Here is a 13,183-nt window from a genome sequence, read left to right on the forward strand (position 1 = left end):
GCATTATTAAATAAAGGATTTGTTTTGACAACTGTTTCACTTAAAAGCTATCAGGTAGCAGTGGGCATGAATGAAATAAAAGAAACAGTAGTTTTTTTTCTCAGCCCTGACTGCATCTTTTGGAGCAGAGCTGGGTGCAGCTCTGGGGCCAGGACAGCTGGGATTTTTCTCATGGCAGGAGAGAGTGCTCTGAACACAGGCTGGGGAGTGAGAGCTCCCACAGATGAGCTCCCAGTTCCTGTGTCAGTGCAAAAAGGCAGCTTTGCTCCTGCCAAAAAGCCAAAATGTACAGAAATATCAGAAGAGAAGAAATAAAGGTAACGGGGTTTTATGAAGCAGCAGCTGCTTTTCTGCAGATAAATTCCACCAACCTGCAATGCTTTAGTGTAGTTTAATAATTAAAGGAAATGAGGTGATTTTTTGTTTTTAACATGCAGACAGTAATTCTTTCAGTCATGTGCCCACCTGGATTTTGTTATAGCAGCCAATAATCAAATGTGTACCAGCTTCATTTGTGTGCCAGTGCAGGGACTGCAATAGATAGACAACAAAAACAGTTCCACAGTTGCTGAAATCTTTCTACCCAAAGGATTCATCAGAATTCAGCATACAACTGTCTGGAGGTCTTACTGCTTGGCCTTGCCTTCCGTGTGAACCTAATGAGAGCTGACAGTAATTTGAGCCCTTCTGGTAGTGTTTGGGGAGGTGAGAGGTGGCTGAGAATAGATAAGAGGCAGCTAAGATGCTGGCAGTGACTTGGAGGGGGGAAAAAAGCCTTCCACAATTGTTTCCTCTCCTTGGGAGTGCTTCTGTTAGTTGCAGCTGTAGAAGCTGCTTCCTGGCAGCTGCTGTGGAAAGGTTTAAAACATGAAAAAGGCTTGGTCTTCCAATGGGCTTGGAACCACCTTGCCAGGGACTCATTTTCCATTATTAAAACATGCATGTTCAGTAGCAGCAGAACCTCTGGCAGGATGAGCAGTTGTCTTCATTTGGAAGAAGCAGCAGCTTTGCTGCCACTGGTGGCCCTGCCTAAAGGGACACCTGTCCCAGGTCACCCACAGCACAAATTAAAGGGCCTGACTCAGAGGCAGGAAGGGGAGAGCTCGTGGCAGGAGGAGGAGGGCTCTGGCATTTCCTTCTCAGGTGTGTACGTTGAATCCAGAATAAAGAGTGGTCTGTGATGATGTGACTCAAGCAGAGATGGGTGTTCTGTAGTCAATGGCTCCTTGACACAGAAACAAAGGACATAAGAGGCCTGTACTGTGCTAATCCATGTTTGCTGGGAGTCTCCTGTGGCAGCAGCTCGAGGTTACCACGCACTGGTGTTTTGGGTGCTGGCTGCAGGTGCTTTCCCTCCTTCAAGGGCAGCTTTGTGCCTGCTGCAGGGTGAGAGCAGAGCCTGTGCAGTCTGTGGGCTGGGACCTGGAGGTGTCCCTGGCTGCCACTCTGCTGTCCTGCTGGGGGTAGCAGCCACCCGTGTGCTGGAAGATGTTGGTGGCTGCAGCCTGGCCTGGTGGTCAGGATGGTGCCAGTTTCCTGGCTGATGCTTTGTGTCCCCGTGTCCAGAGAGCAATGGCAGGGCTGTCTCCTGGGCTGCTCTCACTGGAGGGTGCTGGAGGCATCAAAAGACTGAGAGCCCAGCTGGGGCTGGCAGGGAGTGAGCAATGAGGTCACCAGTTAAAAATAAGCTCGAGTTTGGTATTTGTGAGGGAGGATCCTTCTAAGGTGGCAGGAGCTGCTCAGAGGAGTGGGTTGGATGCCAGTGCTGGTCCCAACACTGAACAGATCCTCCATGGATTTTGGGGTGCTCCATGTGCACATCTCAACCAAATTGCCTGGGTGCATTGGCCTGGTGTCTGTGTCATCCTGGCACAGATGGGATTGCTGCCATCTTTTATCCCAAGACTAAGTACTGGCAACAGGAGTTCCCCGAGTGATTTGTGTGTGAGCTGAAGCATGCTGTAAGAGCACCAGAGCTACTGATTGTAAACTGGGCAGCAACAGGGACTCTGCCACCAACTTGGCTGAGCTGCTCCAGGGTTTATCCGCCCTGGACATTAAACCCATCCCTCATTTCTGAACTAAACCTGGCAATGGGACTGCTCTGGGTTTGGGGCCAGTGCAGGCTGTGGTGGAGGAGGTCTGGGGCAGACAGCCAGGTTTTTGGGACAAGCGACTTCTGCAGAGCTGTTTGCTCCCTGCATGAGTTACCCAGGGTTAGGTTCACTCTGTGAGGGGGCTCCATGCACACTGCAATTGCTGTAAATGAAAGTAAAACGATTGTGGGAGCAACTTTGTTGTAGAGTTGAAGGCGTTAAATGGGGCAAATCTTACGGGAGAGCTAATTCCTTTTATTAGGTGGGGAAAACAAATTAGCTGAGTACACAGGCCCTTTCTGACACTACTGTTACTGTTATTATCCATACTGGTGCTGTTAGAAATGAGGGCATTGCATTAGAGGGAAGGCACATTATGCAAGTGTTTAGACGTGCTGGTAACTGCTCTCTGCTGACAGGTATTTACATAATGATAGGTTGGAGTGAAAGCCAGCAGTAAGGACAAGCATCGGAGGGAGCTGGGAGTACTGGGCTCTACCTGGTCCAGCCTTGCCTGGACCTCCTGGAGCTGCCTGGCACTTCCCACCCACAGTAAGCATCCCCCAAAGCCCCTTTTCTGTACTTCCAGCGGAAGTCCTGACCATAGCACATTCGCAGACTGAGTCCCCAGTGCTCTCTCCCTGATTCCAGGGCTGGTCCCTATGGATGTCTACAGCCTCAAGAGCTGCCCTGACTTGCTTGCTAAAGGTCTTTCTGTTCCTGCCCGTGCTGGAGGCAATGCCTCTTGTGGGTACCAATGGGACTGGTCACGTTTCCGGTGTCACATGCTGTCCCTGACGGATGGCAGAGCCAGTTTTTCTGCTCCAAAAGTGGGACTGGGGAGGAGACCGCAACACTCAAATACCCGGAGCCCTGGTTGCTGCCAGCCAGGCATCGAGGAGATCACTTCTTTTTCAGCTCCAGGTAAGGCCCTTCCCCTTCTCCCTTGTGCCATCCAGGGAATTTACAGACTCACTTGTGTATTTTACAGGCTGGAGAAGAAGAGCAGGAGGGAAGGGTGAATGAGGGTGCAGCAGGAGCATCCCTGGGACAGCTCGTGCTCCATGTGGTCCTGGGGATGGCAATGGGGCCTGAGCCTTTCGGGAAGGACACAGTCCCCTGGCTGAGATGGGAGTGGGCTCACTGTGAGCCTGTTGTGCCTGGTGGGGTAAGGCCATCCAGGCTTCATCTGGAAGGGTATGAACACACCGGTTTGCTCTGTTAGCCAGAGGTCTGATCCAGCTGCACCTCGTGCTCAGCTTGGCTATGGACAATTGCAACTGGTCCGTGGGGACCATCAGCTGGTCTCTGGGTTTTGCTGGTTTGTCTGCCTGGGATTTAGGAAACCAGCTCATCTGGGGCAGGCTAACCTGCCTGCCCAAAACACGAGGTGGCTGAGGCTCCAGAGGACCAGGCAAAACTGGATTTGCTGGTCTGGGATGGGAAAAAGCTGAGTGTTGGCAGCCATCAGGAGCCAGCATCCAGGGCAGGGGCTGCACATGGTGCTGGGTGGCACTGCCCAGACAGGAGCTTGTCAGAGCCCACCTCAACTCTTGAAAATCAGCTGGGTTGGTCCCCAGGAAGAGGGGTAGTGGTGCAGGGGGGAATTAAAGGGTTTTAACCCCCCACAGAGGCATTTTTTGGCATGTATTGGGGCAGCACTACCCCTTCCCAGCCCTGGCTGCTGGACTTTGGTTTGGTTGTCCATCTCCTAGTGCAAAGCTTGATGTCCACCTCTGTGTACCTTGTACCTTCCCCATCTGCTCCTCTCTGGCAGTGAAGACTCAAGGCAGGGGCATCCTCCTGGATTCAGGGCTGGGCACACCATGGGAGCTGTGGGGCAGCTTTGGGGTCAGAGCATCACCTACACCTTCTCCTATCCCTTCCCAGGGGCTGCCTTTTTTTTTGTTAATGTTTGATTATTTTTAATGATTTTAGATTAAAATGTGATTATTTTCAATTAGTAGTTACACTTCTTAATTACAGAGATGAATTAGATTGCTGTTCATTATTAATTAGATTTTAACTTTGCACTGATTACATCTTTTATCAGTCACTTCCCACACTTCTTTCCTTCCCATCCAAACTCCCTCTCCCCTGACGTCACCCCCAAACCCCACTGCTTCCTGCTCCCCTGCAGCATCCTAGGGGTTTAAAACCCTGCTAGAAAATACAAATCAATGTTATTGGCTCAGCTCCTTCAAAAGGGCCAATAATACCGACCAGATGATGTCATTTTGTGGCTAAAAACCATTAAAAGGAAGCATTAATATTCTGCCTCCCTCTATCACTGGCTAGAAGAAAAACTATTTCCTAATTACCTGCTGCAGCAGGGAAGGATCCTGCTCTTCCCAGCGAGTAGAAGGGACCTGATCCCTCGCCCCTGCTGCCCTGTTTGTGTATCAGAGGGAGGGTTTGACCTGCCCAAGCTATTTCATAGGCTTTGTTTGGGCCTCCTATTTTTAAACCAAGCTGTTTTCTTTCCCTTCTTTTCATCTGTCACCTTTCAGGCACCTAATCAATGCTTGGGAGTTTTCTTACCCTTGCTCGTGGCTTTTCCTTTTCTTGCTGCTGTCTCCATCTCCCTCGCTGCCATCACCCTTTCCCTCAGGGAAGGTTTCCTTTCTGCTGGGGATTCCTAGGAGCCCCCACACCTGCTCTTTATTGTTTCTTCCTCATTTAATTTGAAATATTTCTGTAATTTGCACCTGATCATGGTGGGAGGTTTAGACATCTCCCTGAAATTTCTCTGCTTCCATTACTCTCCACTTGCTGCTTCCTGGGCAGAGGGCAGTGGGGGCTGCCTGGGTGGGCACAAGGCCTGGTCCTTTTGGTTTTTGTGCAGTCCACAGATTGTTTGATCTCCCTCCCTGCTGTTTTGGGGGGTTGGAAGTGCACAGGGCCTCTGTGAAAACTGAATGTTCCAGGAAGGTGTTTTCACCCCTGAAAATCTCACCTTCCTCCACTATCCTGTTGCTCCTTCAGGTCCTCTCTGTGCCGTAGGTGTGACTGTCTTGTGCCTCAGAGCTCTTTGGCTTTGGAGAAATGTCGACAATCCTGAAATGTGAGTGTTTGGTATGGGCCCAGGGGCACCTGCTGGGTTTGTGTGTGCTGGATGCTGCACGCTGGCAATGAACCTTCCTCTGTAGGGTTTGGACGGGAAGATAAGGAGAGAGAGGAGAAGGACAAGAAAGAGGAGAAGGAAGAAAAGGAGAAGGAAAAGACTGAGGGAGAAAAAGAGAAGGAGAAGCAGAAGAGGAGGAAGAAGGAAGAAGAAAAGGTAGGGGAATTATGGAGTTTTCTGCAGGGCCATTTGCATCCTGGCTGTAAAGGGAAGCCACGTCTGACCCATGGCAACCCCTTGCCCCTGGTAGAAGGAGCTATGCCATCCACAGCCTAGAAATCACACTGTGTCCATGGCTTTTCCACTTAGAGACAGCTGTCTCTTTGCTCCCAACACTCCTAGTTAGCTCTTCCTCCTTTTTCACTCCAAATGGGATGCTGGTGTGGACAGTGATGCTGCCTGCACTGCACACACGGTGAAATCCTTGCTCTTGGCTCCTGGAGGGCTCTGTGGGGCCATGGGCACACGAGGTTCCACAGCAGCACCAGTGGTGCCAAGCATGGCTCTAGAAACCCACAGGACGAGGAGTCACTCTGACTTGAAGCTCTAGCCCAAACAGCAAAGAGTGCCAGGGTTCCCAGTGATGCTTATCCCTCTCTCTTCACCCCAGCAGGGAGATGGGGAAGAGGAAAGGAGCAGCAGCTCTGACAGTGACTTGGAGGAGGTAACCTCACCCCCAGCTCTGCGCTGGAGCCTGGCTCCCCCTTGCACACCAGCCCTGTGGGGTTTGCACCTACAAACCCCAGTGTGGATGCTATCAAATATCTGGGATGGGACACTCAGCACTCCCCTCACATGCTGTCCCCTTTCTTTTTGTTCCTGCCCCAGGACCAAGGCATTGCCAAGGATGATGAGAAGGAAGACAAGGATTAGTCTTTCCATGCTGGAGTGGCAGCACATGCCCTGGGCACACCGAGGAGGTGGAGATGTAAACAGCAGCTTGTGCTGGAGGGCAACTGGGCCACTCTTAGCCAAATAAAGATGTTGTGGCCTCCAAAGAGAAATGCTATTTGTTCATCCAGTCACACTGCCTACCCAGTCCCATCTGTCCTTCTGCAGAAGGAAGCAGTCAAGGAAAGGCAAGAGTTGGGGAGCTGGGGCCTGGGTGAGCAGGTTTTGTCCAAGACCTTGATAGACTCTGGAGACAAATCCAGGGGTTCTGTCTGCCTGGCTCTGCATAGTCTCCCCAGATTTGGCAGCACCAACATCCTCCCTGTGCCCTCCACGCCGCCTGTTGTGGGATGGAGCAGCCTGAGTCTGCTGGGAACAGATGCCTGGTGCTGCGCTGAGATGTTAAAACTGACTTCAAATTCACCAGAAACAGACGGAAAGCAGTTATAGCGGGGAAAAACCCCGACAAACCTCTCTCTTTTTGGAGCACTGACCCCAGCGCGGGACCGCGCCTGTGCATCCCCAGCCCCGCCGCAGCCGCCGAGGGCTGGCATCGGGCGCGGCGCCAGGGAAAAAATAAGGGGGAAAAATTAGGAAAAATGAGCTGGCACCGCCATCTACCGGGGATAGGGCGTCTGGCAGCGGGGCCACGGGTTTCATAACCGCTCGGCTGTTTTGTAAGGTTCCCGCAGCGCTCCGGGGGCAGGGAGAGCACTGGGAGCAGGGAGAGCACCGGGGGCACGGAGAGCACCGGGGGCAGGGAGAGAACCGGGGGCAGCGAGCGCACCAGGAGCACGGCGAGCACCGGGGGCAGGGAGAGCACCGGGAGCAGCGAGCGCACCGGGGGCAGGGAGAGCACCGGGGGCAGGGAGAGCACCGGGAGCAGCGAGCGCACCGGGAGCACGGAGAGCACCGGGGGCAGGGAGAGCACCGGGAGCAGCGAGCGCACCGGGAGCACGGAGAGCACCGGGGGCAGGGAGAGAACCGGGGGCAGCGAGCGCACCAGGAGCACGGCGAGCACCGGGGGCAGGGAGAGCACCGGGAGCAGCGAGCGCACCGGGAGCACGGAGAGCACCGGGGGCAGGGAGAGCACCGGGAGCAGCGAGCGCACCGGGAGCACGGAGAGCACCGGGGGCAGGGAGAGAACCGGGGGCAGCGAGCGCACCGGGGCAGGGAGCGTTGTGGGGGCCGAGGCTGCTGGCAGGGTCCAGCCAGCAGCAAAAGGGGCCTCAGAGGGGGACAAACGACCAGAACCCTGACCCACTGCTGCTGCCGGCAGTATTAGGCCAAGCCCAGAAGTCTCATCATCAATAAAAACTTCAATGCAAACTTGAGCCTAAGCTCTCCCTGCTGCGTTGCTGCCTTGCTTTGTTTTCCTTAAGAAGTCTATTTTTATGAGTATTTTCTTGAGTAATGCAGATTTCAGGCAAACTCGAGATTAAAAGTCAGCACCACGGAGGATTTTACTTGAAACCACAGAATGTGGCTTTGGATGTTCTTTCCGTGGAACAAATGCAGCCGGCTCTTGTATAAACACAACAAACAGCAGGAAAGATGCTGAGGAATGTTGTCTTAATTATCCAGCACAAAGATTAAAGGGAAAACATGAAGATGGGAAAAACAAACAACCCCCAAAGCTGAACTGGGTTTCAATGAGCCGCTTTGGCTTCAGCAGGGAAGGATTGATTTTAACTGCCTTATTGCTTCATGAACCCTTGGGTGCATTAATGTAAAATAATCCTGTGTGGGGTTATTTCACATATTTTACTTTTTCCCCTGTGCAAGTACACAGGACTCTTGCACAAGACACAAGCTACTTCCAAATAGTAGACTGAGTTGCAGAATTTCACAGTCCCCTCAGGCCATGCTACTACAGGATGGGAACATCTTGGAATAAATTCTGTGTTTGGACATGAAAAGGGGAGGCCTTGCCTTTGCTTTTTAAGATAAGGTTGGAAACTTTTCAAGCATGCTGTGCCAGACTCTGAGGTCAAGCCTGCCTGTAGATGCTCAGTTGGAGCCAAGAGGTGTTGCATCTCACTGGAGTGAGATTCTGCTTTCCAGCTGACAGGTATTTCATCTAAAAGCCCTGAAATTGTCCTCTGCACTTTGTGCCCCACCTCCCAAAGTGGGTGGAGCTTGCAAATGTCTGTCTGCAGCTGGACCCCACAGCCATGTCCTCACAGTACCCCAAATCTCAGCATCATCATGTGCTCAGGGCGTTGGGCACTCCCTGCAGTGCTGGGTGATGGCAAGCACCGAGCCAGGCAAAGTCTTCCCGTTTGCTGCTTGTGTTTTACAGTCCCTGCTTCAGGCCACTGCACTAAGCTCTGTGCAAATATAGCATGTGCAGCCAGATCCCTGTGGCACAAGAGCAAAGAGCCAAACACACCCAGGGACTGACTGCCTGTGTGAACATCCAGGCGTCTCCTCCAGCAGCCGAGGTTCTCTGTCCTGCCTTCGGCACCTTACCCTGCACACAGCTCTCTCTGTGCCCTTGTTCTGCCTTCATTGGAACTGGCCAAGCTTCCCCAAAAAGTTGTGGAGGTGAAAACCATTTCAAGTTCTCTAGTGCTCCTAATTCCTCATTGCATCTCAGCCCTGGCTTGAAGCCAGGCGACGTGAATGGGCGTAGAGCATGAACATTCGTGCCAGCCACGGGGATTAGGGCTCTAAAAACACTTAGTGGAGGAGGCAAAAAGGCAGGTGGAGCATCTGGCTTTTGGGGATGCTGAGGACCTTCAGTCACAGCAGCTCAGTAGCTCTCCTGAGGAGCATGTCCCCCAGCATGACCTCGATGTGCTGAGATGGGTGTTTGCCCACAGACGTGACAGGCGGCAGCTTCCCAGGCGCTGCTGGGCCTGAGCTCTGACTTCACCGGGGTGTTTTAACCACCTCCTTTGCTTGAAGCATCTGCACGGTTCAACCAGGGGCTCCTTAGAGCTGCTGTGTCTTCAGCTGGCTTGGAGAGGAGCATGGACAGAGCTGTGCCAAATGCCCATCACACCAGGCTCTGGAAGGGTGGAGTAGGAAAAGAAGACCAGCAAGAGGAACTGGCAGCCATGGAGTTACTTTAGCAAGTCGTGTTTACACAAATTTATGTAATAATTTTGGCTGGTCCTTGGGAGCAGGAGGGGTTGTGCTGCCCCTGCTCACAGCATTTGGGGGTACCCGCAGGACCCCTGCATGGCACATGGCTGGCTGGGGCCTCACAGCAGCAGAGATGCCAAGAGAGTTTAGGTGTGGAGAAAGAACTGTTTCCTATACCATTTCACGCAGAGATGCCCCCAAATTAAGGCATTTTTCTATAAATGCCAACCATTTCAGAACAGAAAGGCTGGACCTTTATTTTGTGACGAGGCTTTTCATCTTGCATCTAGGGGCTTTTTTATATAAAGCATCCTATTAGGGAAACAAGGCTTTCTAAGGTAGACATCAAAAAGAAATTTTTCCTCTGTTCCCAAGTGACCTTCTTCATGGAAAATTTCAAGCTGCTTTTTCATTCCACTAAAAAGTGGAAACAGTTAGAAATCCTGACTTTCCCAGAAAAGCTGATTCCTGCAGCCCTGCTTATGATCTGCTAATCTCTGCAGAGTGCTGGGCAGAGGTTTCCTGTGAAACCACTCTTCTATTTTTGAGCTGAATAAGAAGAAAAGCAAAACCCAAGTGGAACTGGAGTCATGCAAGTGATGGGTGTTTTGGAAGGTGAAATCCCTGCTCCTGCTCCCTGCACAGCACTCACACTTACTCCTCTGTCTGTGCTGCATCCTTCTACAACTTGTGCCTTCATTCTGAATATCTGTAAATTAAGACTCTTTGCTATGTTAATTAGCAGCTAAAAGTTATAGCAGAGCTTTATTCACTGAATTGCTTGGGATTCCTTTTCATAAAAATGATGCTAAGGATACCCATCTTTCCCAGCACCTTTCTCTCTCCTGCAAACCTCTCTAGGATTCTGCATTTGCTCTTTCAGAGGAGCAGAGCAGGCTCCTTACCCCCCAAACCTCGCTGCAATACCTTTCTAAACCCCACAGTGAAATGGTGCCAGGCTTCTTGCGAAGGAAAACCTGCAGTTTGCTCTGGCAGATCCACCAGGACAGGTTTCTGGGTGACAAATGTTCTGAGCACTAACAACCTGACCTCTTTAAAAGCCGTGACATCTGTGCGTTATGAAAGGAGGAGCTGGCGGCGGGGCGATGAGTGGCTTACCCAAACATGATTCACCTGCTGTTCAAAGTGCAGCAGAGGTGGAGGCAAGCCAGCCTGTGGAACAAAAAGGCACAGACAGAAATATTTGTCTGCTCCTCGAGCAGAAAGCTCTGCCCAGGCCACCACTGCTGTGAGCAGGCCAGGAGCCCACAGGCAGCTATTTATAACTGTGGTAGAGACACAGGCCTGCTCATCCTGCCTGAAATCCAGCCCAGGGCATATTTAGGGCTTCATTCTGTCTGGCTGAGGGGAAGGGGAACTGCAGGAGCCCTCTGCATTTCTCCCTGAGACTTCAAGGTGCTTCATTCTCCACACGGTCAGACACAGCTCTTAGGTGGAATTTGAGCCACTGGCTTTGCAAGAGCTCTTCTGTCCTCACCAAGGATACTGAGTTATCACCAGTGGGGGTAGAGATGCTGGAGCTGAAGGAATAAAGACCAGGGCAGAGAATGAGGGAGTCAGACCCTGGATCTGGCCTGACAGCACAGAGGCATCCCTGCAGAGAGGCTCTGCCATCTGCAGAGCCCACCTGCTGCCACTTGCAGCCTCCTCTGGCAAAGCGAAAAGGCAGCGCTGGGTGCCCGCCAGCCCTGCTGGCATCTCTGTCAGGTGGGTGGGGGCTACACAGGAAGAGTGGAAAAAGGAAGAAATGAGGGAGGCAGCACGTACTCGCTTCTTGCTGGGGCAAGGAGCCAAGGCCACAGGAGCTGGTGAGTGAATGGCGCAGGGCAGCTGGAGAGTCCCCAGCTGCAGTGATGGGCCAGCACGGCGTCACTCCTGGCCACAGGTGAGGCACATGGACACACAGCAGTTTGTGAAGTTGGCAACTTCTGTCTGACCCTGTAGTAAAGGCTGATTGCAAATCTGCTCTCCCCATCCAGAAGATTAAGTGGGTGATGTGACCTCCATGTCTGGCCCACTGGGATGCAGCTCCCTCTGGACACCAATCTCCTTGGAAGTGGTGGACCTTGCTGCAATGTAAAGGTGTCCTCAGGGAGCTGGCTTGTTATGACTTTTCCTCCTTTAATCCCTTTGTTATGTTAACCATGGGTTTAGGTGGTGCTGAACAAGCCGTGCTGACTTTGGGCTCCTCCTTGGGATGTCCTGTAGATGGAGGATCTTCAGCTTCAATTGAAGTACCAATGAAACAATTGCAAAGCATCAAGGCAAGCTTACAGCCCATGGTCTTGCCACCCATCCTCGGGCTTCCCCTGGGATAATGGGGACAGTCCTGATCTTTGTGCTCTTTTCTCAGTGGGATGCTGTTTGTACATGACTGCCCATGCTGTGGAAAAAGACATCCCCATCCATTTCATATGGGACTTGCTTCCAGGACTGAGCGATAATGTTCTGCCAACCTCTTTGCCAAGATGTTTGGCTCAAGAGACTAAAATGAGCCAAATACGGATCTGGGCTCTCTCAGTGTGACTCTCCAGTTTCCAGAAGTTCAGGCATAAGCCTAGTTACATGAACAACGAGATAATGACTTTGCAGCTCTCTGTCCCACCAATCCATGTGAAAGTCAACTCATTTCTCTAGGAATGAGGCTGCCTCAGGCAAAGCCTGTATGAGTCAGAAGGAAAAAATATTAAATTTTTCTTAATTCCCCGATCCTGTTTACATCTGATCCTCCGTACTGAGAGTCAGGACCTCTCTGAGCTCTCAAGCAGCAGTTTCAGGACTTGGGAACAATACCATGTGATTTATATGATTTCTTCCTGCCCAATGCCCGGTCAGCATAGTGCAGAACTTGAATCCCAAACCTCATGGAGCAGTGTGGCAATCTGCCTGCCTCTGCCAAGAGAAAACCAGGCCTGGAGCAGCTCCCCTAACTGCACACAGAGACCTGAGAGCAAAGGTGCTGGTTACAAAAGATGAGCTGAGGACAAAGAGTCTCCCACACCACCTGCTTCCACTTCCTTTTGCTCCACTTCCCAGGACTGGCTTTGAACCACGTGTGGCAGTTGGGGAAACGTGGTGGTTGAATAACATCCTGGATCTAGACATACTATGATGTAAAGAAAGCAAAAATTCCAGGAAGCTGATGTGTTTGTTGACCGGCTTGGGTGGGGGGGAAGGAGGGATGATGCAAATAACTCGCTGCATGTTATATGCACGTACTGAGGTGTAAAAATAATTCCTCAGGCCAACTCTCAAGGCTTGCAGACAGCCAGGATCCAGGGGGTACAAGTGTGTCTGCACAGGTGCTGAGGCTGGAGTTGGCTTTGGTTCTTCGCCTGACCACCCAGCAGGCTGCCTGGCCCTCGGACATGGCACTGTGAGCCCCGAGTGGCCCTTGCTGATAGCAACACTCCCCCTCCTCGGCTGGGATGCTGACACTTTGCCTGCCTCCTTCTGTGGATTTAGACATGGGAGAACTCGTTTCACCTCTGTGCAACAGGACTTTCAGGTCTGATGGTGCTGGAGGAAGCTGGTGGGTAGAGCAGGGATAGCAGTGTGGAAAAGGGGTCGTGACATTCAGGGTGCATGTTCCTGTTTACAAGTGCTTGTGGTGCCTTTGAAGACACCCTAAGGAGCATGCAGGCCTCCTCTCTGAACAAGAAAAGGCAACACTGGGAAGGTGCTGTCACCTCAGAGCTACTCCTTAAACCCTAACGTGTCAAAAACAAGTGTCAATGTTTGCAAGGAATATTTATGCACTAAAAATGAGCAAACACAGCTGGTGAGAAATCCCTGATCCCCATGCTGGGCTGTCAACAGTCTGGACCACATTAATGAGGCTGTGCTGGAGCCGAAGCACAAGCGGACGTGTGGCTGGGAGCCAGAGGAGGAGCTGCAGCAACACCTGGAGCTCCTCACCCAGCACTGACCCTGGGCTATTTCCCACCTCTAAACTGAAAAA

The 13,183-nt window shown here is 51.9% G+C and overlaps 1 long non-coding RNA gene across 1 annotated transcript; it reads left to right on the top strand.

Moving 5' to 3' along the window:
- Positions 1-5,262: 5,262 nt before the first annotated feature.
- LOC138117910 (uncharacterized) lies at positions 5,263-6,167 on the top strand. The gene is made up of 3 exons (XR_011154913.1): positions 5,263-5,376; positions 5,831-5,884; positions 6,049-6,167. It is a non-coding gene; the product is annotated as an uncharacterized lncRNA (long non-coding RNA).
- Positions 6,168-13,183: the final 7,016 nt, after the last annotated feature.

This window comes from Aphelocoma coerulescens, chromosome 13 (assembly GCF_041296385.1).
Source record: "Aphelocoma coerulescens isolate FSJ_1873_10779 chromosome 13, UR_Acoe_1.0, whole genome shotgun sequence".
NCBI lineage: Eukaryota > Metazoa > Chordata > Aves > Passeriformes > Corvidae > Aphelocoma > Aphelocoma coerulescens.